Raw genomic sequence first — 27,799 nt, 5'->3', positions numbered from 1 at the left:
ACGGTCCCCCAACCCATTCACATTCCAGCTGAGTACATTCAAAGACTTACCCCCCATCATCGAAGATGTCCCACCCCAGCAATCCCTCCCGGAAAGCAGCCAGCCCACCGGTACTTGCAACACAATAATACCTTAGCCATGAGGAAAGTAGGAAAAAGAGAACAAAAGAAAAGCACACACCCCAACTACCCCCCACCCTGCACCCCTGCATCAGACTAAAAGCCACCCCAACTAGCAGTGTGCCTGTCGCCCCTAAAAAACTAACCTACAAGAAGCACCCAGAGGAGAAAGGAGACATCCTATCCCCCTCCGTTACCCTCCTACTCAAGAAAATCAGAAGAAGTAAAAGAAAAAGAATCAAAGTCTGAGTCCGATGCCCTACGCAGCAACCCTTCCAGATAGAAAGTCACAAACAGAGAGTTTATTCCTGGGAACCTGGACCTCCTGCTGCCCCCTCCGACTGGTCCTCCGGATCAGTCCGACGTTGAGGCAAAGTGTCCAACCAGTCCCCTGCAGCATCCGGGAGATCGAAGAACAATGTCCGGTCGCCATGTTCAATACGCAGTTTCGCAGGGTAAAGCATAGAATACCGCATCCCCATCTCCCTCAACCTCCGCTTCACACCCATAAAACTTTGCCGGCGTTTCTGGACAGCCTGGGTAAAGTCGGGGAAGAAGTTAATGTCAGCGTTCTGGAAGCACAGCGGGCCACCGCTTCTCGACGCCTGCAAAATGGCGTCTCGGTCCCGGTAGTTAAAGAGTCTTGCAATGATGGGGCGCGGAGACGCACCCGACTTCGGCTGGCCACCCGGCAGTCTGTGTGCTCTCTCAACTGAAAAAAACTTGCTCAATCCACCCGGTGCCAAGTTCTTAACCACCAACTCTTCCACAAACAAGTCCACTGACCCATCTTCGGCCCCCTCCGGCACACCAGTAATGTGGACGTTCTGGCGCCGGGCCCGTCCCTCGAAATCGTCAAGCCGGCGAGCAAGTGCCCCATTAGCCGCCTTCAAGTCCCGTACCTCGGCCTGCACGTCCGACATGTCATTAGTCAGACTCGACGTCTTAATGTTGAGTGACTTGGCTCTGTCATTAGTTTTGCCGAGGTCGGCTCTGATGAGATTGAGCTCGATCTGGAGGGTATCCACTTTGCTGGACAGCGGCTCGTGTTGGCTATGCATCTCAGCCTTCACACCAGCAATGGCTCCCATCACGTCCCGGAGAGTGTATTCCGAATCTTCAGGGGACACGTCTCGCTGCGGGTCCTTGGCATGGCCAGTTGTGCCCGGCAATCCCTTAGAGTGGGAGAACCGTTCAGGGATGGTAGATTGGGATTGGGTAGGTTTCCTGCTAACCCTCGGGGGTTTCCCTTTGTCCGGATCGCCTCTGCCCGCCATGTTTGGTCAGCGAGAGCAGTACAGTCCAAGAGGGGGGCAGGCCAACAATAACACCTCCACTCGGTTCGAGACACACAATTCAGAGCACCTCCAGGCCGAAAAGAGGGGAATATAAAGGAGACCACCCAGGCCAACGGGTCCAACGAATATGATGGGTCCGCACGAAGTGCACCGAGGCAGGCCTCGCCTCAGCCCCAACAATGCCAGGCGATTACGTCGGCAGCATCCGCCAGTTTCACGACGGCATAACTCGGTCCAGGAAACTCGGATCTTCAGTCTGAGACCGGGCGCCGCATCAGCATCGACATCGCCGTTGATTCCCACCGTCGTGGGACAGGATAGGTAGCAGGATCAGGGAGGGTCTTCGGAGCTCCGAGCTCACGCGGCCATCTTGGTTGCCCGCGAAGCTCCTCCCCCTATATTTTGGTTTTCATTTAACTCTGCTGTGTGAACATTATGTTTAACCTTGATCTAACATTGATTAGTCCTGTTTTAATAGTTGAGTTTCTATAGATTGGTATCTTAGGTTGGTTGTGGATCGTATTAAGAGCTCTAATCCGTGAGAAAGCAAATGCTTCTGAGCAAGATGAACAGGTCTTACCTTCCTTATATAAGTCGATCGGAGTGCACGTGGCGCAAGGTCTCAGTGATAGGAGCTCCTGGCTGGAATAAGTCCATCCTCTTTTATCGGTATGATTTTGGTCAGGGGGCATGGCACTGGGCCCGGTCCCGGAGCAGACGGGCGCAGACGGGCTTGCCTTAGGCGCGCCTTTGGCGCGCAGACGTCGCGCCCGCTGCGCTCGTCCGCTGCGCGTCCGGGGAATGCACATAGTTTATAGGAGAGAGGAGATGTGGGCGGGGCGTGGCCTTACTATAGTGGGCGTGGCCTTGGGGTCTCCGGTAATGGCGGTAATAATGTTTTTCAAGTCCGCGACAGCGCTAATATCCGCTGTGCGGTGGTGCCCAGTGCGTTTAAATCCAAGCTTTAGTGCCCAGGGAGAGGGGATCAGATGGATAAAAACACAGTAGGTACACTCAAATTTTAAAATAATGGCGATCTTTCTTACGGCTTCCGCCTCAGGAGATGGTTGTTTCTAAGTAGCGCTTGTATTCAGCACCCTTTATGTACCTGCAGTGGGGGCGTGGCCTTACGATAGTGGGCGTGGCCTTGGGGTCTCCGGTAATGGTGGCAATAATGTTCTTCAAGTCCGCAACAGCGCTAATATCTGCTGCGCGGTGGTGCCCAGTGCATTGAAATCCAGGCGTTAGTGCCCAGGGAGAGGGGATCAGATGCATAAAAGCACAGTAAGTACACTCACATTTTAAAATAATGGCGATCTTTCTCCCGGCTTCCGCCTCAGGAGATGGTTGTTTCTAAGTAGCGCTTGTATTCAGCGCCCTTTATGTATCTGCAGCGAAGTCCATTCAAAAATGGTATATTCCAGTGAGGCTGGAACTCCATACCTATTCTTTAAATCTTGACATTTCCAGCACAAAGTACGAGGATGGATAGCTTCAATTTCCTCCCGCACGCAGACCAGGAGATAATACGAGAATGCCTGCTGTCAGCTGGAGCATTGTGCATAATGATTGGCGGGCATGCTCGCGGGAGGGACATAGAAAATTAAAAATGAAACCTACCCTATTGCCAGTTACCGAGCATCCTCTGTCCTGGCTGGCTGGTCGGGTCATGGTGTAATAGTGCAGCTAGGTCCTATTCCCGCGTGTTCCTGCTGCAGGAACAGGAAGAAGCCATCAGGCAGCTTGAGCTTCCCTCCCCTATGCAAGCCAATCGACGCAGCAGGAGAGCGCCCCAGCCGCTGACATTTTCTCTGCATAGAGAGAAAGGGAGAGTGGGCGGTCCTGCTCGAGGGCGGGGGGGAGTGGCTTACCCACTGTTGTGGGTACTGACTGTTTGGTCGGCTCCAGGGCTGACCAAACAGTTAGTACTTACAACATTGGGCAAGCCACTCCCCCCTGCCCTCGATAAGGACCGCCCACTCACCCGCCCCCAACCAGGAACCTCTTCTTTCTCACAGTGCGAGAAGCAGAAACATAAAATGGTAGTTTTACCATTTAATGTTTCTGCTTCTCGCACTGCGAAAAAGCAGTGGGGTGACACCCAAACGCCCCTATAGAGGAGCCTCCACTGTGTAGTGGTTCAATATGTTTTTACAGTGCAAAAAAACATAAATCGTCATCTTCCCTTAAACATCCGTTTAAGGGATAGAATTAATATACAAACCTAAAAAGAACAGAAATGCCTGCTTTATGGGGAACTATGCACCTTTACCACCACCACCCCACTCCCATTCCTCCAAGTTCACTGCACACAAACTCACCTATGATGAAAATGCAAATTTCAGAGGCTTTAACATTTTGCTTCGTAAGCTTAAATGCTTAATGCCTCTTTAAATGGAGAATTGTGGATAATTCAATACTTCCTGCACAAATAATGAAAGGATTCACACAAACCTGAGTGCTAGGCTGGCAGAGAGAGGAAAGTGGAACAGGGGAAGCAGGGTGTAATTTTATAGGTTAGGGGCCCTCTGACTCTTGAGGATCCCCAGATTCAGCCCTGTGTGCTGTATTTATGGCCTGAGAAATGGTGCCCAGACAGAATATTGAGTTTTAAATGTCGACATACACTAATGTCGAGTTGGTAATATCATGATGCAGAAATATTGACAGCAAGAATATCGTGGTCAAGAATTTCGACTTGGAGGTAAGAAATATTGTTTCTGAAAATATTAAAGTCATTAATATAGTGTACAAAAATAAAGTTGTTTACAAAATCTATGTTTTAATTAGTGTTATGTATTTTAGTATGTATTTTAAAAGTATGTGAACAATTTTTTTCTATAAGTATTGCTTTTGTTTTTTAATATATGTGTTACATTTTTAGTAGTTATTAATAAAACAAAAAAAGTGTTTTTTAGTTCTGTAGCAGGTTATAGGAGAATAGGGTGAGAAGTAATTTAGTTACAATAAATTAATGATTATTTTGTATTTATTAATATTGATTAAATTGAGATTGTATAGTGTTAATTATTTTCTTATTAATTAATTATTAATTCGTTGTTATTATTTAATTAATTTATTGGTAATTATGTTAATTGTGTAATTTCTTTTAGTAGCTGGCTTTGGGTTTATAGGGGAATAGAGTGGGAAGTCATTTAATTATAATACATGTATTAATATTTTATATTTATTAATATTTATTTAATTTACATTTTATAGTTTTAACTGTGAAAATTAATGTATTATTAATTATTTATTAATTGGTTGTTATTTATTATTAATCAATTAATTGGTAATTACGTTAATTGTGTCTTTTTTAGGGGTGGGTTGTGTGTCTATTGGACGTTAGGGTGGAAAGTCATTTGATTATAATAAATATATTAATATTCTTTTTTATTATTATTGATTTAATTTATATTTTATAGTGTTTATCGTGGGAATTAATGTATTATTAATGATTTATTAATTGCTTGTTAATTATTACTAACTTATTCATTGGTAATTCAATATGTTAATTGTGTTATTGGTTTTAGGAGCGGGTGGTGGGGTTTATAAGGGAATAGGGTGGGAAGTAATATTTTTATAATTAATTAATAATTATTTGTTAATTATTTCTAATTAATTATTTAAAATTTAATCATAGCAATTGTGTAATTGTAGATGTGAGCTGTGGGGTTTCTAGTGGTAAAGGTTAGGAAGTAATATCTTTTTAATTATTCAATAATTTGTTGTTAATTGATATTATATTATTAATGTTAAATTAGTTATGGAAATTGTCTTAGGATTTTAAGGTGTGGGTTCTGGTGCTTATTGGGGTAGAGGGTGGAATGTTATTTATGTTTAATTAATTAATAATTAGATGATCATTAATATGAATTAATCAATTCATAAATATTTAGGGTAATAGTTTATTTTTACTTTGTGTGTGGGTTTCGGTTTTATAGGGGTAAAGTTTGGGGAGTAAAATAATTTTCCATGTGTTTTAATTTGTTTTTTACTTAATTATATTTCTTCAATTGATAATTAATTATGTTAATTATGATGTGTGTTGTGAATTGTGAGGTGTTATAGGTTAGCAAATGAAAAAGATTACATTTATGTAATAGTTATTTGTTTGTAAATTATTTAAAAACATTTGAAAAAAAATCTTTTTAGGTATTTGTTAGATCGCCTTAACATTATAATATGCTTTTATCTTTTGTAAAAAAATATATATTTTTCGATGTTTTCTTTTTTTGTTTTTTAAAATCTTTTGTGTTGTAGTTGATATTTTGTTTGATTTTAATTTTGAATGGACTCCAATGAGAATATAAATCTTTATCCCTCTGCTATCCAACACTTTTCTAAATGTTGCACTAACTGGAGTGGGAATAGTAATTTGTACCCCTCCGCTATCCAATACTTTCCCTACTGTTGCACTCACTGGAGTGGGAATAGTAATTTCTACCCCTGCACTTTCCAACACTTTCCCTACTCTTACACTCACTCGAGTGGGAATAGTAATTTTTACCCCTCCGCTATCCAACGCTTTCTCTACTGTTGCATTCACTTGAGTGGGAATAGTAATTTTTACCCTTCCGTTTTCCAACACTTTCTCTACTGTTGCACTCACTGGAGTGGGAATAGTAATACGTACTCCTCCGCTATCCAACACTTTCCCTACTGTTACACTCACTGGAGTGGGAATAGTAATTTTTACTCCTCTGCTATCCAACTAATTCCCTACAATTGTACTTACTGGAGTTGCAATAGTAATTTTTACCCCCACGCTATCCAACACTTTCCCTCCTGTTGCACTCACTGGACTGGAAATAGAAATTTTTACCCCTCCGCTATCAAACACTTTCCCTACTGTTGCACTAACTGGAGTGGGAATAGTAATTTTTACCCCTCCGCTATCCAACACTTTCTGATCTGTTGCACTCACTGGAGTGGGAATAATCATTTTTACCTCTCCCCTATCCAACACTTTCCCTACTGTTGCACTTGCTGGAGTGGGAAGAGTAATTTTTTACCCCTCCGCTATCCAACACTTTCTGTACTGTTGCACTCACTGGAGTGGGAATAATTATTTTTACCCCTCCCCTATCCAACACTTTCCCTACTGTTGCACTCACTGGAGTGGGAATAGTCAGGTTTACCCCTCTGCTATCCAACACTTTCCCTACTGTTGCACTTAATGGAGTGCAAAAAGCCTATTAAATATTCTAATGTTTTAATTTATAATATAATTTCTTTGTTTAATTTTATGTTATAGGTGTATGTATATATTTATAAATATATATTTGTAAATTTATATTTATTTATAAAATGTAAAATGAAATAAATATTAGTAGTTTATGTTTTAAAGTATATATATATATATATTACATTACATAGGTGTATATTTTAAAGTTAAATTGTATTATTTAATATATTTAACATTATTTTTTACATATGTAAAAAAATCGATATTTTGTACATCGAAATTTTTTACATAGATATTTTGTTTCCAATATTTTTATACTTACCATTATAAATATAGGAAGGCGATATTTTTGACATTGATATTTATGACTCAATATTTGTGTATGAGGACATTTTGCGCATCGATATTTTATCAATGACCCTGAGAAATGGCTTACATTTTGCTGCTTGCACTTGGAATTAAGAAACACACTGGTCTGGTTTGCTGAAACTAGCCGCTTCCAAACGCAAGCAATACAATTTAAGCCGTTGATTTATCAGGACATAAACCGCTGCATCCATTCCTTAACATGCAATCATTTTAATGTGAATCCAGTCGACCTGGTACTCACTTGTCTCGATGCATGTCGCTAATATGTAAAGTGAGTTTGTCAGGCTACAAACCGTTTCCACAGGAGCGCAGAGAAACCCATCCACGCCCCTGCACTGATCTTCTCATATTAAACAAATTCAACATTTCTGAATGAATCCAGAAATGTCTTTGCTAAATCCAGAGGAGGACACTGGATTCTGTTCATAAGGAGAGCGCGAGTGACATTGGTTTATCAAAGGAGGTTGAAGAGTGAAGAACATTGGATTGTGATAGGGAGGAGGGAGAAACTGCAATCTGGGAAGAAGAGGACGAGACAATGATTTATGAGAGCAGTGGGGCACTGTTTCTCAAACGGATAAGGTGCGGATTTGTATTGAGAGGAAGATGGCGAAACACTGGGTTCTGAGAATTGTAGTACCTGGGTTCCAACAAAGAAAGGGGTACTTCATTCTCAGAGAACGCGAAGGGTACAGAGGAAGAGAAAAGGAATTTAAGATCACTTTTTAAGATCACGCGATCTAGGTTGGGGTGGGGTGGGATGGGCAGTGGGGAGAGAGAAAATCAATCAATCAATCAATCAATCAATCAATCAATCAGAGTACTTTTAGAGCATGCTATTTACCTGTGAGAGTCTCAGGTCTCAAGGCACTGAGGGGAGGGGGTGCCGCTACTGCTCGAAGAGCCAGGTCTTGAGGAGTCTTCTGAAGGTGAGCAGGTCCTGGGTCTGCCGTAGGTGGGTAGGGAGGGTGTTCCAGGTCTTGACGGCAAAGTAGGAGAAGGATCTGCCGCCGGAGGTTGTTCGTTGGATGCGGGGGACAGCGGCGAGGGCAAGGCTGGCGGAGCGGAGCTGGCGGTGTAGAAGCTGAATCTGCTATTAAGGTAGGCTGGTCCGCCGTTGTGGAGTGCTTTGTGTGCGTGAGTGAGTAGCTTGAAGGTGATACTCTTGTCGACGGGGAGCCAGTGTAGGTCTCTAAGGTGGTGGGTGATGTAATTGCGTCGGAGGACGTTGACGATCAGTCGGGCGGAGGCGTTTTGGATGCAATGTAGTCGTCGTAGGTGTTTGGCTGGGATTCCTGCGTAGAGTGCGTTGCCTCAGTCCAGTCTGCTGCTGACGAGTGCCTGTGTCACTGTTCTTCTTGTTTCGGTCGGGATCCACTTGTGGATCCTGTGGAACATGCGGAGGGTGTTGTAACAGGAGGAAGAGACCGTTGTCCTATTTAGACATGGAGAGGGAGGAGTCGAGGATGAATCCTAGGTTGTGTGCATGGTCGGTGGGTGTCGGTGCTGTTCCCAGTGTGGTCGGCCATGAGGAGTCGTCCCAGGCTGAGGGGGTGGGTCCGAGGATGAGTACCTCATTCTTGTCCGAGTTCAGCTTCAGATGGCTATTTGGCATCCAGTCGGAGACAGCCTTCATTCCCTCGTGGAGGTTGGTTTTGGTGGTGTGCGGGTCCTTGGTGAGGGAGAGGATGAGCTGGGAGTCATCAGCGTAGGAGATGATGTTGAGGTTGTGTCGGCGGGCTCCTTGTGCAAGGGGAGCCATGTAGACAGAGTCGGCTAAGGGATGAGCCCTGGGGGACGCCACAGATGATGTTGGTGGCCTCGGATCAGAGGGGCGGGTGGCGGACAATCTGGGTTCTGCCAGAGAGGAAGGGCGTGGTCCAGTCAAGGGCCTTATCTTGGATTCCGGCGATGAGGGCCGTCTCGGTGCTGTGGTTGCATCTGAGATGGGTCTAAGATGTTGTTGTCTTCCAGGTGGCGGGCCAGTTGCATGTTGACGATTTTCTCGATGACCTTCACCGGCAACGGGAGCAGGGAGATGGGCCGGAAGTTCTTGAGGTCCTTGGGGTCCGCCTTGGGCTTCTTGAAGAAGGAGTTGATTTTGGTGTGTTTCCAGCTTTTTGGGAATGTTGCTGTTTTGAAGGAGCTGTTGATGACCTTCCGTAGTTGAGGTGCGATGGCGGCATCTGCTTTGTTGAATACGTGGTGTGGGCATGGGTCTGATGGAGATCCTGAGTGGATGGAGTTCATGACCTTGCATGTCTCGTCATCGTTGACTTTGGACCAGGTGGTCAGGCGGTTGGTGCTGGTGGTGTTCACAGGGGAGGTGGGTCTGGCGTAGTCGGGGCGGTCATGGTGTTGAAGCTGTAATGGATATCAGCGATCTTGCGGTGGAAGAAGATGGCTAGTGAGTCGCACAGTTCTTGTGAGGGTGGTATGTCATTGGCGTTGGCGCTGGGGTTGGAGAGTTCCTTTACGATGCTGAAGAGCTCTTTGCTGTTGTGTGCGTTGTTATCCAGGCGGTCTTTGAAGGAGGATCTCGTGGCTAATCTGATGAGTTGGTGATGTCTGCGGGTGGCGTCCTTTTGGGCTGCGTGGTTGTCCGGAGTGCGTTGGTGGAGCCATATCTTCTCTAGTTTACGGCATGCGGGTTTGGAGGTCTGCAGCTCGTCGGTGAACCAGGTGGCTCTCTTGCTGGCATGGTTGTTGGAAGGTTTCTTGAGTGGGGCGAGGGTGTTGGCACAGTCGTCGATCCACTGTCTGAGGTTGCGGGCTGTGGTGTCTGGGTTGGTGTGGTTGGTGGGTGGGTTTTGGGCAAGGGTGGTGATCAGCTGGTCTTCGGTGACTTTGCTCCAGAAGCGGCGAGGTAGCTGTTGGGTGCGGTGGTGCGTGGTTGGTTTGTTGAAGGTGAAATGGATGCAGTGGTGGTCAGTCCAGTGGAGTTCGGTGGTGTAGTCGAAGGCGATGTGGGTGCCTGTGGAGAAGATGGCGTCCAGCGTGTGGCCAGTTGTCTGAGGCCGAGGTTGGCGAGGTTGTCATTCAGGGTAGCGGAGTTGGCAGAGTTGTTGTTCTCGAGGTGGAATTCAGGTCCCTGAGGAGGATGTAGTCCGTGGAGGCGAGTGTGCGGGTGCTGGCGAGGTCGGCGATGGAGTTGCTGAATTGAGTTTGGGGTCCGGGTGGTTTGTAGATGAGTATTCCTCTGAGGGTGGTGTTGGGGTCGGTGTGAATCCGGAAGTGTTCGGCTGTGTTGAGGGTGTCGTCTGTGTGGGTGGTGACCTTGAGGGTGGACTTGTGGACAATATCTATTCCCCCTCTGATTCCGTTGGCACGATCCCTATGGGTGATCTTGTAGCCATCCGGGATGGGTATGGCGATTTTGGACGCTGAGGAGTCGTTCCACCAGGTCTCGGTCAGGAAGGCCACGTCTGGGACAGAGGTGTCGAGCAGATCCCAGAGCTCGACGGCATGTTTGCGTGCAGAGCGGGTGTTGAGGAGTATGACGAGAGAGAGAGATTGCATTTTGGGAGAATGTGAGAGCGCAACACATCATTCTCTGATGTCAGACACTGGGAGCTCTTCTTGCCAAAGACTGTCTTCAGAAGAACACCGAGGAGGAAACACATGGTGCAACCTGTGTGTAAGTACCTTTTTAATCTCACTTTATTTATTACACATGTTAGTGTAAGTCATGTCAGTGTAGTGCGTGTTTATTTTGCATGATGCTTTTGTAGGTGGGGTAACCATCGCTTGGGCAGTTGTTCAGAGTGTTCTGATGTGTTTCGATGCCCTATCTTTAATCTTTAAGACAAGCAGCAGGCATGATGTGCACAATATGTCACAAAGAAGGCACCAAAGCACCTCTTGCTGCACTGAAGGTCTTATTTGGGTAGTTGCAGCATTTGACTGCATTCTTTTTAGGTTCTTTGGAGTATGCTCAGAGACAGAAAGTGGCTGGGATTTCCGGGCTTGTGACATTTAAACTCTGATTTAGCACATCCTGTTCAAATAGGCAACTTACAAATCTCAAGCAAAGTAGTATGAGACACCCCTGCTGACAGGTCAGTACTTCTAGAGACCCCTACCACTGCAGGTCATTTCAGCCAGGTGCTGCGAGTGAATAGCAGGGCTTCCTATGCTGAGCTCTAGGAGGCCACCCTGTCAGATGCCATTTAGTAACAAAGCCTGGCATATGCCATGATTAGAGATCGTGGTCTGTCAGGCACGAGGCAATGAAACGTTACAATATCTCGGAAAGTAGTTAATGAGTGGTCAGCTTACAATCACATAAGGTTCCGGGGGTATATATTTGCGGGGAGGGAGGGATCACTTGCAGCTTCTGTATTTATTTGGAGTGGAGAAGAGAACTTTGGGGGAGGAAGATGAAAGGGAGATGGGGTGAGGTGGAGAGGAGAAAGGTGGGGTCCCTTGCCATGTCTAAACCAGCTGTATTAGTGCATTTGAAAAGTGGTGTTATTGTGAGAGCAGGTGGCAGACAACTGGGTAGCTGCCATTCTGTGGTCTGACCCTATCCTTCTCTGTGGCATGAGATTGTCATTTGAGGGACTCTGAGCAACCCTAAAATGCTCTCAGAGGCACAGGCCTGTCCCACATCTGAGGCGTTCTCTACAAACCTACCTTCCTCTCAGAAACACTGGCCGGCCTTATATAAGAGGGACACTGTGCAAACCCCATGTGATACTCGTAAGCAGTGAGGATCTCACATCTGAGTACACTGCCATAACATACCACCCTCTCCTTGATGCACCGTTTTGTTATTTTTCTTCTGGCTAGACGTCCTCTTCCATATGATGTAAGTTGAGGGAGGTGAGAATCGTAGTTACACCAGATAAGTCACATGTGTTTGAAAAATCCCCGCAGAATCTTGTCTGGGCTAAAGAACTTTGTAGGATTGACATGCTTCTTGCATTGGGCAAAAGGCTTCACATTCATTTATGAGGTGGCACCAGGACAGTGGTGGTGTGGGGGCAGGAGAGGAACCAGGCAAAGGCGTCTTTGGACTGCTCTATTTTGCCATTGGTCACGGGAGTCCAACAGGGCATGTGGCGTGCAGTTTGTTACAACCGAATTCTCGGATGATCTGACTCAGAAGATGTTTGGTCCCCTCAAGGGAGGTAGATTTGTATAGCAATCTAGTTCTGATGTTATACTGAATAAGCAGCTACCTACATCATTATCACATGAAATATCCTTATTGATGTCATAACTATATTTTCACAATTGTCTTATTAACCTTCTTGCTGTCTCAAAATTGCTTGTAAATGCACTATTTTCCAACTCTTTTTCAAGATTTTTGCGCCCCTTCTAGCAGCTGTGCTTGCTTGCTATTCTCGCTCGTTACAGGTGAGTCACCAAGAACTTTTGCCCCCCACTACTTTCAAATGTCACCAGCCACCACTGCTAAACACAATTTGGATATGCTTTTATTCCAAAATGTAGTCATTAATTCTGATATCACTAGTCACTTTGGATCACATGCTCACTTGTTTGCGTAGACTTCCAACTTACAAATGTAACTTTTGGTACATCCACTGTATCATTAGTGTCTAGCATGCTATGCCACGTGTGATAGGGCTACCATTACATCATCCATAACAGTGAAGGAGCATCAAACCTGACACAATAAAGACTATTGGCCTTTTCTTTACAACTGTCCCTCATGACAAAAGAGAATCTGATGTATATGTGGAGTTTATGCATCCTTTTGTCTGCTCAGAACAGCCCTTTAGTTGTTAACCAGAATCAGGTGGGATCCTTTTGAACAAATTAATAGGCAAAGCACATCATCATACACATTGTGCAAAACCTACACCTCACAAAACTCGTCTTGCTCATTGGAAAAGGGTCCACCTTAATGTTGATGGGAAAAATACTGGCTGTAACACAAATTTGTCTTATAACATGTGAAACTCTGATGAGAACTTACCCTCTTGTTGCTGCTGTTGGGCACTCATCTTCACACCAAGCTCTGGATGGCCATCACTAGAATGTGGGACATTAGGGGGGTCAGGGCATGGGACAAGAGCTTCCCACATTGGGAGGACTGCCCGAGCAGGGCTTCGGTTGATTTTCTTGTCCAGAATCATAGGTCCTCCCACCTCTTGCTGCAATGGATGCTGAGCCACTTGTAGACCCTCAGAGTACGCACCTTCCTGGTGCTGACCTTCCAAATGCCCCACTTCTGATGGGCGTTGACTTGTATAGATACAAGAAATGAAAGAAAAAAACATGGTTTTGTTACTTTTTGTTTGTCTGTATGGATGTGATAAAAACATTCTATATCTGTCACTAGCATTACTCATAAGTTAGCATGCAACATGTGTATTTTCACATGCTGACCAAAACCAAAATCTAATGCACACTTTTGAAGTGACCTGTAGACTACCTTCATCCCATGTCATGGTCTAAACTAACCAATCCATGTCTGTGACATCATCTAGCAGGCCGGGCTCTAATAGATGTTACCTACTTCTGATTGGTGAAAAAGATTGTGAACTACAGAAGGCTAAACATAAATACTTATGGCATAGTAAATAGTGGCTACTGTGAGTAATGGGCATGTAGTTTGGACTTGACACACTTTCAAATGGGAGGGTTAGGTCGACAAGTTAGGTAACTTTGCCTTTCAACTATTGTCATGGCAAATATACCTCAGTGCTTCAGTTGTTTGCCCCTAGTCTGGTCTATTATTCTAACTGAGCGCAGCTCATTGTCAGGACTTGTTATCACAGCCTGATGATCATGATGTCAGATGAACACAGCCTTCCCTGAACTTTCACATGCAAAAATGACCTTGTTCCCATCTAATAAGTGACTTCAAGACTGTGTGCTACTCCGTAGGTGTCTGAGAGCTACTGGTAGCTCCCATACAACTGTTTGGATTACCCTGCTCTAGGCTGAGGGATTTATTGGACAATACATATAGCTAACATCATTTTTATTTGGTGTATATAGAATTTTTTTTATGTACAGTTGTAAAGAGTATATAATGTATTTTCTAATCTCCATGATGTGAGTTTTCAATGTAGCACATGTAATTCAAACATATACATAGTGATATCTCTACCTACACACCAATTCGAATCTAGGGCTTGAAACGCACACCACGTACCAATCTTGTTTATTAACACTGTAAAGCGCTTGGAAATTAACAACATCATGGTCCTCTGTAAGGAAAAAAAGAAATATGACAGTTCACATCACTAACTACACTTCGCTCAGTAAGTCAAAGGGACATTGTAGCCTGATTTAATGGTAAAAACACTTAAACAGATTCCCATGGTGAGCCATAGAACTGGCCATACGGGGAGATGACCTTCTGTGCCAGCAACTCCAGCTCCTCTGACAAGAAGGCAGGGGACCTCTCACCTGCTAGATCTGGCTCCGTTACTCCCAGAGGTGACAAACAGCAGCAGAAGTGGAGGAGGTCTTGATGCCAGTAGTGTTAAGAGGCATGTGAACTCTTTTTCCAACGCAATGTACATGATCGTCAGCATAGCCAGCTCAGCCATTGAACTTTGCATATTACTATCACCAACATTAGCCTATGGCTGTGTCTGTTGTGGAGTTTGCCGCCTACTACACCATCATCTTCTGCCATGCCTGTCTGATTCCAAATGTCCTATTGGAGAGGTTGGCACTCACCATGTTAGAAGTTCAAAATAGTGTATTTGTGACTGTTAAGTGCGTCGCCACTACCCAAAATGGGGGCTTGTTTGTTTACATATTCAAACTTTGTTTGGCAGTTATTCTCTTAAAAATAAACATTTATATGCAGTGCGTTACTGTGCTGAAATGCGATAATAGCGTGGTGTTGTTTAGACCTCAGTTGATCGTATTTTTGGAGGAAATAAAAAAAAATGCGTAAATAATACCTTTAAAATGTATTATTTACACTTTTTCTTTAAAATTTATTTTAGACTATAAATGTAATTTATGAAGAATAAAGGGCAAAAAGCAAATGTTTGATTAAAATATTTAGTAAAACCATAAATATTTGTATTCAACTACATGACTTTAGTGTTAAATATCAAATATGTTGGTGTGGAAAATATTAATAAAATGACAAATATTTTACCAATGCATACATATGAACCCTGGGAGAGTAGGTAGAAGAGAGCCTGAGGTGTGCTGCCCATTTTCAGACCTTGCCACCATGGATGAAAGGGATATAATCAAGATGTTCAGATTGAATAGGCAAGCTATACTAGATTTATGTTATCAGCTGGAGCCACATTTCAGCCTCACACCAGAAATCCCACATCTGTTACACCAATTGTCAAACTCATGACAGTACTTCATTTTTGTGGCTACAGGATCCTTCCAATACACAATGGGAGTATCTGTATGAATGTCACAACCAGCTTTCAGTGGTGTGCTACTAGAAGTTTAATCTTCAATGATGAGACACATCAACAACTTCATTCAGTTTCCACAGCAGCAGGATTATGTCAAAGTGAAGGGGTCTTTTATGGTTTGGGCCTCCTACCACATGTGGTTGAAACAATTAACGACACACATATTGCCTTAGTGCTACCACATGCAAGATAACAGATCTCCCGGAGTTGGAAGCACTTCCATTCAATCAACATTTAAGTTGTCTACTTATCGGATTCGTACATCAAAAGCATCTGTGTGTGGTTCCTTTGTACTATGGAACAGCCCCATACTTTTGCACATGTCGCAACTTAGACCTGAGAGGGCCTGGCTTGTTGGACAGTGCAATCTTTCATAATATTGTTTGGGGAATTTCTAGTTGAGTAGCCTGACATTGTATTAAATTTTGGGGCACTCTTTTTGTCTTCCATCTAGGAGACTCAGCTAATGCCAACCGACCATGGTTGTTGGCACTGCTGAGGTATCCAACAATGCAAAGAGAATGAGGCCCATGGAATAGCACGGCGGCCAGTGAAGCACACTTTTTGGGGTCAGATGTACGACAAGAATTAGCATGCGCACACGGGTTTGCGACCCGTTTGTACATGCAAATTCTGATAGGGCCATGTACAAACACTATTTTGCAACTCGAAAATAATTTGCGACTCACAAAATAGCCTTTTGCAACCCACTATTACGAAGGGGCATTCCCTTCCTCTTAGCAAGTCACAAGCCTGTACCAATGTTTTGCAACCACAATAGCAGTCGCAAAACACTTGAAAATTACCACCCTCTTTAAGGGGAGGGATCCACCTCTTCAAGAGGGTGGTAATGCAGTCACAAATGAGAAGGGGTCCCCAGGGGACCCCTCCTCCTTTTTGACTTGGTCTGAAATATTTTCTAAGAGCAGGCAGTGGTCCAAGGGACCACTACCGGCCCTTAAAAAGTAAAACAAAAACGTTTCATTAGTTTTTTTTTAAATGCATCTCATTTTCCTTTAAGGAAAATGGCTGCATTGTTTTAAAAAAACACAGCTTTATTGACAAGCAGTCACAGACATGGAGGTCTGCTGAGCCCAGCATGCAACCATCCCTGGGAGGGTGAGCCATGGGATCGCAAATTGGGAGTGGCTCATTAATATTCATGAGCCTCGCATTTTGCTAGCCCATTGGGAATCACATTCAGTGACTCCGACACTGTTGTACATTTCAAATTGTGACTCTCGATTTGCGACTCGCAAATTTGCGACTTGCAATTTGGAATTGTCGTACATCAGCCCTTAGACTCTTAAAGGCAAGTTTTTGTTGTCTGAACAAAACTGGTGGAGCCCTCCTCTGCTCACCTGATAAGGTATGCAAAATAGACATGGCCTGCAGCATGCTCCACAACATAACCGTGCGATGGAATATTCCTTATATTGCAGAGGATGGAGACCATGAAGAGCCACTGGGTGAAATGGCAAATGAAGATGATAGTGGTGAAGATGAAGGAGTTGACTTACATCAAGATGTAACTGACAACTTCTTATGAGTGTAAGTATGTCTTTACATGCTATCACTTTCACTGTTACTCCAACTATTGATGAGGCTTGAGTGGAGCTTGCAGAGTTTCACTCCGCGTAATTCAGCTGAATTGCCGAAGAATTCCGCCAAATTGAGTGGATTTCTGCACCCGGGCAGAGAATTGACACCCCCTAGTCATGATTAATGATGGCCTCTCCAATCCTCAATCACGGAAGGGCACACTGCCTCGCAATTGCGCTAATAGAGGGCTGAAGCTGCTAACTCACCTTCCACCTCTGTTGAAGAGAAAAATTTACCAGCCCATAATAATACTGTCCCTGAAGTGGCTGCTGCCTCTACCCGGAAAGCTCGCCTTCCTAGCCGTGAACTTATTACTCAAACTTATTTTTTTACGTGCCTGTAAACATGCTAGGTTACCTTGCTGGGAGAAGTCCCAGCACCGACGCCATTACATCACTGCATGCTGCACAGGAGACATGCAGCAATGGAAAATGCTCCCATCCCTTGCACAGGCTTGGTAACTGGTCATGCACGGCTCATTGCACAGGAATCAGGATGTGAAGTCAAAGAAAAGGCGAGTATTCATTTAAAGCATTGCGACAGGCGCGTCTTTTGAAAAGGCAAACTTCAGAAGGTAACGGCCGATATTCTGTAATTTCGTCCGTTACCGACCGGTATTTGGAAAATGAGATGTAGGAGTCAAAATATTACCGAATCGGTAAATACAGGTCGGTATTTACCGATTCGGAGTTTACCGAATCCTTATTTTCCGAATTCTTAATTTCCGAATCTGTAAATAAGAAACGGTAAAAAATGACTATCGAGATGTAGGAAACAAAAAAAATACTGAATTTCATGATATTCGGTATTTAAGAGTCGGTAAATACCATGGATTAAAAGCAGGTGGTAACCAGGTGCAGGCTATAAAATAAGGTCCCAAAATGCAACATTTCTACCAGAATGGCGGCATTCCATGCCATATCGAGGAGCCTACGGCTACAGGCAGCAGGAGAGAGGGTATGGAGAAGGGAGGAGCAAGTGTACAGGCAGAGGATAACGCTCTTCCAACTGACTGAGCAGGAGATACTGCAAAGGTACAGGCTACACCCCCAAACCATCCTGGACTTGATCAGGGACCTTCACCCAATCCTGGAGCACCCAACACCAAGGGCCTACACCATCCTACCCCATGTGCAGGTGCTATGTAGCCTACACCTGCTTGCCTCTGGGAGTTACCAGAGTGTGATTGCTGCAGTAGGTGGTGTGTCCCAGAGCTGCCTGTCCCGTTTCTTTGGTAAGTTCCTTGAGGCCATGATGCAGAGAATGCATTGTTACATTGCTTTCCCTGACACACATGCGGAACTTGCCAAAACCAAAACAGACTTCTATCAACTGGCTAACTTCCCTCACGTCATAGGCTGTATGCATCGCTGCAACCTCATTACAGACATTGTGGCCAAATTTCCAGGGAGTACCCACGACTTGTACATCTTCCAGAACAGTGGGATATACACACGCCTTGTTGCTGGCGATTTTGGTGATAGATACCTGCTAGGTAAATAACTGTTAAACACCCTGATAGTCAATGCAGATGAATTAATCATCAGCATGTAACTAATGGCACTCTCTTTTCCAACTAGGTGATAGTGCTTATGCTCTGCGGTCCTTTGTCCTCATCCCCTACATGAATCCATCTACCAGGAGTGAGAGGCGTTACAATGTGGCACACAGAGCAACACCGAGCATTGTCAAACGCACATTTGGACTTCTAAAAAGCAGGTTCCGCTGCCTCCATAAGAGTGGAGGTGCACGGCAGTACACTCCCGTCATCTGCTGCAAAATAATAGCGACCTGTACCATGCTGCACAATCTTGCCACCAAGGAAGGCACAGAGGTTGAGATCACACATCATGAGGGTATTGATGATGGTACAGAATAGGCTGAGCCCTATGCAGCAGGAGCAGCACCTGCAACAGATGGGAGACTGAGACAGGCAGAGATCACACGCAGCTATTTCTAAGTAAGTAAGGAGACACACACAGGCTTAGTATTTGAAGTACGTAGTTTAATTGTCACTACGGCATTTAAATTATACCACACCATGGTACTACAATGTCTATTTTTCAGACTGGGTGGTCACAGTTAACCTCACCGTGACCTGTCCTGTGGGTTGAGGGCATCTTCAATGTATTCGCCCACGCACTACAGTGCGGGACGCACGAGGCTGGGTCTCAACGCTTTCAGAGGTCCCTGGGTCAGCAGATTGGCGCCTAATGCTCCTACGAATGTCAGGGACAGGAGTGCTAGAGCCACTCCTGCTGGTGGAGTCTTCTGTTTCCCTGACACCTGTGTCTCCAGCAGTGGCTGCCTGGTGTATGAGCATAAGCTCCATGGCAGAGGTGACTCTCCCCATTCCCCTCGACAAATCCGTGCAACAGTACACAATTGCATCCTGCATGGCGACAGAACGCCGGCACAGCAGGGAGGATGGCTTTTGTCTGTTGCCGCATGCACTGACGATCCCTGCGCCTCTCGGATTGGTCTCTATCTAATTTGTCGCAGGGAGCACTCATGCACTGTATCATGTCCATCATCCCCTTTGCCATGGACTGCATGCTCTCTGTCATGTTGCCAATACCCTGGTCTATGTATGACATCTTGCAATTTAAACTGTGCACCTGTCTGTGAACTGCTAAAATTGCCTTTGCCTGGAGGCGCTGGACTTTTACCATGGTGGCCTCAAGACCACAGAAGACCCCCTTTCCATCCTGGCCTTTGCCTCTCTCTCGTGCCCTTTGGCCTCGGACACTGGCCAGCACAGCTCCTGATGTAGTCTGCTGCCCAGCGTTGTCAGCCACAGGTGGATTAGTTGGTGTGACACCCTCCTCATCTTCCTCATCTGACGTCGCCAGAATCCTGAGATGGGGCACATCAAGCCTCCTAAGCCTTCCTTGCACAGATGACTGTGATGTTGGTGTGGAGTGCTGGTAGTTCCAACTCTTATGATCCAAAAAGCAGAGATGACGGAGGCTGTGGTGTGGTGGGTCGCTCAGGTGTAGTGACTGCCTGTGCTGCGGTTGTGTATTTCTGAATAGCGCTATGACCTGCTCTTTCTTTTGTCTTCTCCCTCCTCTCAGTTGTCGGTGCCCTCTCCTCCCTTTCCTGTGCTGTACTGCGCGATGACTCTCCTGTGGACAGATATGGATATTGGGTCAGTGGTGTTGTTCACCTATGTGTCATAATTAAATCACATTCCTATTACACAATTGCCTAGTCTTCATCAGCTTCTGGAAGTAGTGTGTGGCATGCCTTGCTGATTTCTATGGTGACTGCATTGATGTATGTACCCATGACAACGTCTCCCATGATTCATTGCTGGAAATAAGTAAAACCTGTGGTGGAGTGTGATGCAGACACCCACAATGGGGAAGAGGTCGGGGAAAAGGGTGGGGATTAATGTCCATGCATCTTACCTTGTTTCTGGAAGAGCTGTCAGCGTCCACACTCCCATGGATACTTTCTGGCTCCAGTGAGGATTCAACCAGCTCCTCCAGGTCTGTCAGTCTTGGTGCTCTGTTCCTCCCTCCACCTGTGGCTCCGGCTTCTCCTCTCTGTGCTGCAAGTTGTTTTTGGGTGATGAGCCGCAGATCGTACCATCATTTTTTGAGGTCATCTATGTCCCTGTGTATGACCCCAATGGCATCGACCTTGGACTGGATGTCAAGCCAGGTGTTACGTTTGACAGACTCTGCAACATGCAGAGACTGCTTGCCGAAGATCTGGGTGTGGTTTTTAACCACCTCCTCAACCAGCACCTGAACCTGCAGTTCTGCTGGGCTGAATTTGATTTTCCTCCTGGGCTCAGCTGCGTCCTTCTGGCCATCCTGGGACCCCATTCTGCTACTCAGGTATGCTCAGGGAAACCTGCTCCTCTGTGTTTCCTCCTGCTCTCCAAACAGTTCAGTTGCTCTGCACCTGCATGGGTGTGGCCAAATTCAGGTAGTAGGTGGGGGGTTGCATCTGATTGGTTGGTTCCTCTGTAGCTTTGTTGGGGGGTGTGGTGGGTGTTCCTGATTGGTTCACAGGCTCACATGGGTTATTTTTGTATTTTCTGAATTGGTATTTACCGAATCGGTATTTACCGAATCGGTAAATACCCATTCGTTAATTCCCATTCATTCCTGTGAGCCAGGAGGACCATAGGAATGAACGGGTATTACCGATTCGGTAAATACCGATTACATATTCCAAGTGTTACCGAAACTGGAATTACCTACATCTGGCACAGTTTAAAATAAATTAAAACAAAGGAAACATAAAGAAAGAGTTTTTTTGGTTTGCACTTATTGAAAATGTCTCAACGAAACGCTAAGTGGAAGCAAGAGTTCAGCTGGCTTGCAGGATATGGTTTTCGTCAACTAGTTTGTTTGACTTAAATTTGAACTGTTTCCTTAAACTGGGCATGATGTAGTGCCATCTGGTGGTCAAGTTTAAGCTCCACCTGTTTTAATCTATTGTTTTCTAAAAGATTCGCTCATTTAAGGGTGAGGGTGCAGTGTGCTGGTAAACTCTACTCCACTGTTAGTAGGCGTAGTTTTTTTTTTACTTTGCGCTCAGTGTGGAGTGCAAAGTGGCAAAACTCTGCAAACTCCACTGGCAGAGGGAATATGCTGCCCACTCCCACTATTGATGTGATGATGAGAGAAGTATGTGGTGATGGTAGTATGTTAGGAAGGACAAGTTTAACAACACTCAGACCAAAGGTGTTTGTTGATCAAACACTTTTGACACATTGACAACGCGTTCAGCTACATTGTTAATCTCTGATTGATTTGTGAAACTGTGTCCTCAAAAACTTGACTTTGTAAAGTGTCTACTATCTTATGTTTGACTGGTAATCTTTTTGCTTTGATCTGTTTTAGGTTCCTTCACCATGCCATCTTCATTTAGACATTTCAGAGTTGGACATTTGCAGGTATATGGTGCTGTTACAAAGTACAAAGGGAACATGGGTTGATCCTGTGTAAGACAGATACAGACTTTGGGTGTACAACTCTTGTACCAAGGCAACTTGCACTGTGATTACATGGAAGATTTGAAGATTACATTGAACTTGTTCTCTGCCGTGTTTTGACAGTAAGGAAATATCTGTGCATCATTAGCTCAGACCACTTGTGGTGTTGGAGACAAAGCATGCTTCACACTGGCAAAATCCTTATTGTGTGTAAAGTGTATGTAGGTGTTGATATGTCTCATAATTGAAGGGCATACTTCTTGTGGCACACCGCGGAAACTTGGTTGTGACATTCCAATAGATACTGGAACAGTGGGTTGGAATAATTCTCTGTCTATATAATTTAGTACTGCCATGTTTTGTCTATTGTTGTTATTGATGTGGGATTCCTTATCCTTATGTGACCCAGAAGATCTGGCTCCAGCAGATAACATGAGTCAATGATAACTTACCTATTTAATCCGAGTTCTTGAGATAGATCTCCTTCTTTCATGTTGGCAAGGTCTGGAACTGGAAATGTGAAAACTGGCATTGAGTATTAGTATCTTGTATGTATTGTTATGCTAGTGAAAATATTATAGAGGATTATTAGTCAAATGGAATAAACATAGTAGTAGATGGTTTGATTGTATATTTTTGGGATTCATGGTTGAGAACTAGAAAATACAAGACCTACTTGCAAATTATCTATGTTTACAAAATCATATGATTTTTGTCATTTTAAAGTTACGATGGAAGGAAACAAATGCATTATTTATTGAGCTAAACATGAAGAAATTAAACTGAAAAAGCAAACCAACAAGTGAAGAAGTCAATCATGGTGAATGAAACCATAGTTGGAGATCCAAAATTGTTTGTAGTCCAATGTCCAAAATGCGGCTGGCATCAGAAAGGTAAATGTGCCCAGAAATAGTCCACAGAGTGAATTATAGTACACACTCGAGGAAATTAGGGTTAAGGTTTCTTTCTGGTGGAGGCAGAGTTCTTGCCATCCTTATTGCCTGATTATCTGGGTGGATCCCCCCCTCCTTCAGGGGGATCCACAGTTGAGGGTCTGGGGTGACTGAAGGTGGTTCTTTCAGTGGCAGGGGCTCTCTTCCTATGACTGTGGCAGTTGTAGAGGGGCCAGATGTTGTAGGGCCACAGGAAGGGGTATATGGTGCTGGGGAAGCCCTCCACATATGGGTGTATATGTCCTGCTGCATCCAAGTCAAAGAGCCAATATTGGAGTTGTGAGCCTCCATCTGATAATTGAGTTCCCTCTGTAGCTGCTTCATGTCCTGGAGCTTGGTGAGCACTAGGCCCATCGTGTCTTGGTACTGAGGATATGCCCCAGAGACTTGGTTGGCCCAGTATGCGGGTCCACAGAATTCTACCAGTGGCCACTACCCCCACTACTGTGTACCCTTGGCCCAGTGGCCCCCATCTGACTGGGTCCTGGGTGAGCTGGAGCTGGTGGTGCTATAGTCTCAACATTACCCGGGACTAGGGGGCACACGATCCGTGTTACAGTAATAGGAACACAGGAAGTGGAGGCTTCTGTTAGCAAAAGTGTTACATCTGTGGTGGGAGGTATTGGTGTGGGCCCAATGACACTCACTAGAGCTGTCTGCCCAGACTGAGCAGATGGACCAGGACCCTCGTCATCATCCATTTAAAAAAAACATATTTGTATTAACAGTTTCGTTTTTTTCCGCATTTACACTGCAAATTATTTGTAACAGCAACATTTCAATGTAGTGTTTATGTATCACACTAGCCAGGTCATTATACATTACAATGACAATCCTGGGGTAGGACGTATCAACAGTAATCCTCTGTTTGGGACTAGTATCAGCTCATCCTTGCTCACATAATAGCCCGCGGCTCCAGTAAGTGACTATCATAAACCCTGTATAACGCTGCTTCCACACCCTGTCTTGGTGGGCAACTCTGTTTTCATACCCGGATCAGGCAAGGTCCTCATCGATCATACACTCAACCTATTGGACTTAAGCAAACATTCCAGTAATATGAGAATTAAACCAAAGAAACAAAAAAAACAAAGGGGAAGGAACAAAAAGAACATGGCATGCCTAGAGGGGGCAAATGGTGCACTTGTTTCCAGGAGCGCAGTCATGTGACTCAACAGTTAAGCAATATATGCAGTATCTCATTCATGCCATCCAAGGTGGGGGGGGAGTAGTGGGGGGAGGGGACGGTGAAAAGCAAAAGGGGGAGGCGATGAGCCCCCTCTCCACTGGCCTCAAACCACATCCACTGCTCATGATTTCCCAGGACCAGCGTCACCCGGCCCCACTCCCTATAAGGGGAGGTTGTGTGTTGTCTAGTCCAATTTGCCAGCCCTTCTTTCCATAAATCTGCTATCGGTCTTCTCCTGATGCCCCTCGCCTGCACCCAACCCAAGGCTCTGGCCTCCGCTCCCGCCCGGCTGATAACCTCACTGTTCCACTTACCTATCTACGGTCCAGTGGCGGATTTCCACATCAGAGCAATCCGCCTCTTAGCCAAGCCCAAAGCCGGGTCTATAAAGCGATTCCCAACTTTCCACTTTGGAGGGCATGGGAAAAGCCCCAAAAAACAGACCACCACATTCAGCGCCAGGTACCTCCCTAATAAAACTTTAATATTTGCCAAAATTCCCTCCCAGTACAATCTTAATACGCCACAACTCCATGTCATGTGTATGAAACTGGCATCCACATAGGCACACCTCGGGCATTTCCGCACCTCACCCCCATGTGTAGCATTTAATCTATGAGGTGTCATATACACCATATGTTTATATCTGAATTCCGTGTACTTGAGTCTGGTGTTTCTTGACATTTTCTTGTGAGATCTTAGTACCTTACTCTGTTCACCATCTGTAAATACTCTGTCTATCACTCTTTCTCACTTACGCCGAAGGTCTGTCATGGGGCCAGTGGCTTCGACAACCGGTGCTTCATGGTGCCATTACACTTGGTGCCCAGCCTTGCCCATCGTATTCACAGCATGTAAAACCGGGTGAGTCACAGGCTAATCCGCCCTCCTCCTCATATCTGTCCAAAGGTGCAAATCAAAGCCTCATGCTGCAGGAAATGGACAGGAGAGAGGCCATAGGCATCCATTAAGTCTGTAAACGGGAATAGCAAGGCACCTTGATAGCAATCACCCACCAAGCCTATCTCTGCCTCTGTCCACACCTTCAGCTGTCCAGCCATGAACACCGTTAGTGGGTCCCCATGAGGAGCCCAACCAATGATAGCATGGGCGAGTACCACGGTGCCCCGCCCAACCTGGGCACGCAGCGTTTCCAGGTAGGTAAGGGCGTATGCTGCAACACTGACTTGTACGGGACACTGAGCACTGGTTGCAACAATTTGGCCAGCAAGAAAGCTGGGTCACCATCAGGTTCCATTAGCCAGGTCCCCTGGACATTCACACCCTCCATCCACTGCGCCAGCCACTGCATCTGGGTAGACAGCATACACAGCTTTAAATCTGGCACCCCCAGGCCTCCCTGTTCCATCGGGCACTGTAACGTCTGTAGGGAAACCCGGCATCATCCCCCCAAATCAGGTCCCTCACCGGGGCATTCAGAGGACCGAACCATCCCAGGGGCATCAGAGTGGGCAAAGCAACAAAGAAGTACAGCAATCTTGGCAGCATATGGTTATGCTGCCCAGATTGTTGTACTTTTTCGTTAAATAGTTTTAGTAAAGAAACTCTCCCCATAATAGGCAGCTGCAATGTGCGCCAGAAATGCACACATGTCCTGAGAGACCACAATGCCCTGTCCAGGTTCCTACTCCTCAGATCTTCCAGAGAATGAAAGACCTGTATCCCAAGATATTTAAGTGAGTGGGGCGCCCAATTAATGTCAGCTGGTAAACTGTCAGGATTACTAGGGTGGTGTCAGGGTCCGACTAAGCGCCTGCATTACAGCGTTAAGAGAAACATAAGACAATAAACTTGTTCAGGCAGGAAAGACTACATTTCCCAGAAGCCTCGGCTGAGGCTATTTCAGACTGTGCGACACGCTTCCTGTTGCGTGTTATTCTGTTGTGTATACTCGAGCGGAGGGAGGAGTTCTCTTCTCTGCTGTGTTCGAGTAGGACGCCTGGAACTCTGTCGTGCTATTCTTCAGCATCAGGTAGGAGCGGTCCCCCGCCCTTTCATAGACCGTCATTGAGCGGAGCGCCGTGGTAGCCGCCACGCGTTGCCGTTTCTGGGTGTGCGCAGTGAAGGAACTGCCGCGCCTTGCCATTTGTTTGAGTGATCATTGAGCGGAGCGTAGTGGTATTCCGCCACACGCTGCCGTTTTGTATTCAGTATCGAATGTTACTTATTTCAGAATGAAGAGCGGAGCGGAGTGGTAAAGGGTACCACAAGCCGCCGTGTCTTCTGGTACTTTGAGTTATATCCTGTGACTACTTTAAGTAGGTGGTGCACGGTGGCGGTCGCAGCTCCGTGTATCCAGAACAAGCGCTTGTTACTGTGTGATCAATCTGGATTATTCCTACATGCGGAGCGCTGTGGCGGTCGCAGCTACGCGTTGCCGTATGAGCATACTGCGAATTATATAGGAGGTTGTGATCTTATAGTATTAGACAGTTATAATACTATTCAACAACCATCCGTTCTTGCTTGTTGAACTATTTCCTTTATAGTACTGGTGGAATATTATTGCCTGGGTTTACAGAGAAAGAGCAGAGCGGAATGCTGTGGTTCTTGCTTCCCACGCATTACCGTGATCTGTTTTTCTACGTATGAGCATATATACTTTTTTCCCTCATTCTAATTATCCTTTGCCATTGGTGATAACCCACCTCAGGAACCCCTTAAACTGTAGCCTCTCTGTGTACCAAAGGTAGGATATGGTATCTTGCCTGGTTCTATTGCTTCAGGAGTGGTTATGAGATTGGTCTTAATGTATGTATATTCCTTGTAGGACTCAAGCATTCTTGCCAAGAGGGGAATCAGAGAAAACCTATTTCCGCTTCCTGCTTTTTCCCCACAGGTATATTGCCTATTAGGAAAGTACATTGCGTATAGACAGTGCTATATGAACGGTGTGCTTATCTCTGTATGTTCTGTTGTTTCAGGTACTTCCCTTTCCCAGCTGACCCCTTCCTTCCCTTCCCTGTTTATTATTTTGTATTTACCCCTCACCTAATGGCTCAAATCCTCTGTTGATATATATATCAGAGTGTTTGTGACGTTTGGAGGTGGGCTTTATAATCTTCATCCGGATCCCGTGGAGCGTACATGACATAATAATACGCCCACGAATAAAGCTACACCCGATCCGGGTGGGGATTATATGGCTACCTTAGAGGATGTGCTTCAGGCCCTGGTGTTGGTGCAACAGGAACTGGTTGCTTCCAAGGCTGAGGCCACTGCCCTCAAAGAAAAGGTGGACAGGTTAAGCAGGAACCCCTTTGATGCCTCCCCCTCACAAATCCAGGTTACTGTTCCGCCTCCTATACCCCTCGCTAGCCCGGAGAGATATTCGGGGGATCCAGCAAAAACCCAAGTCTTTCTGACACAAATCATGATGCACTTTTCATGCAAACCGGCCTCCTTTCCGACCAACCATTCCTGAGTGACGTTCTCTTTTTCCTATTTGATTGGAGATGCGGCTAATTGGGCAGTGCCTTTGGTGCGCAATGATGACCCTGTGCTGAATAATTGGACGGCGTTTCGGGCTGAATTCGAGCGAGTGTTCGATCGCCAAACCACTACCTTCAGTGCAGACAGAGAGCTACTTACACTCAGACAGGGAAAGAGAGACTTGATATCCTATATGACGGATTTCAGCAGGTTGATAGCTGAAACGGCTTGGCCGGAGGAAAAGAGGATGTCCCTTTTTTATCAAGGATTGAGGGACGGACTCAAGGACATCATAGCAC

Source organism: Lissotriton vulgaris, chromosome 6 (assembly GCF_964263255.1).
Source record: "Lissotriton vulgaris chromosome 6, aLisVul1.2, whole genome shotgun sequence".
Taxonomy (NCBI): Eukaryota; Metazoa; Chordata; class Amphibia; order Caudata; family Salamandridae; genus Lissotriton; species Lissotriton vulgaris.
Note: the sequence above shows the minus strand (reverse complement) of the source record.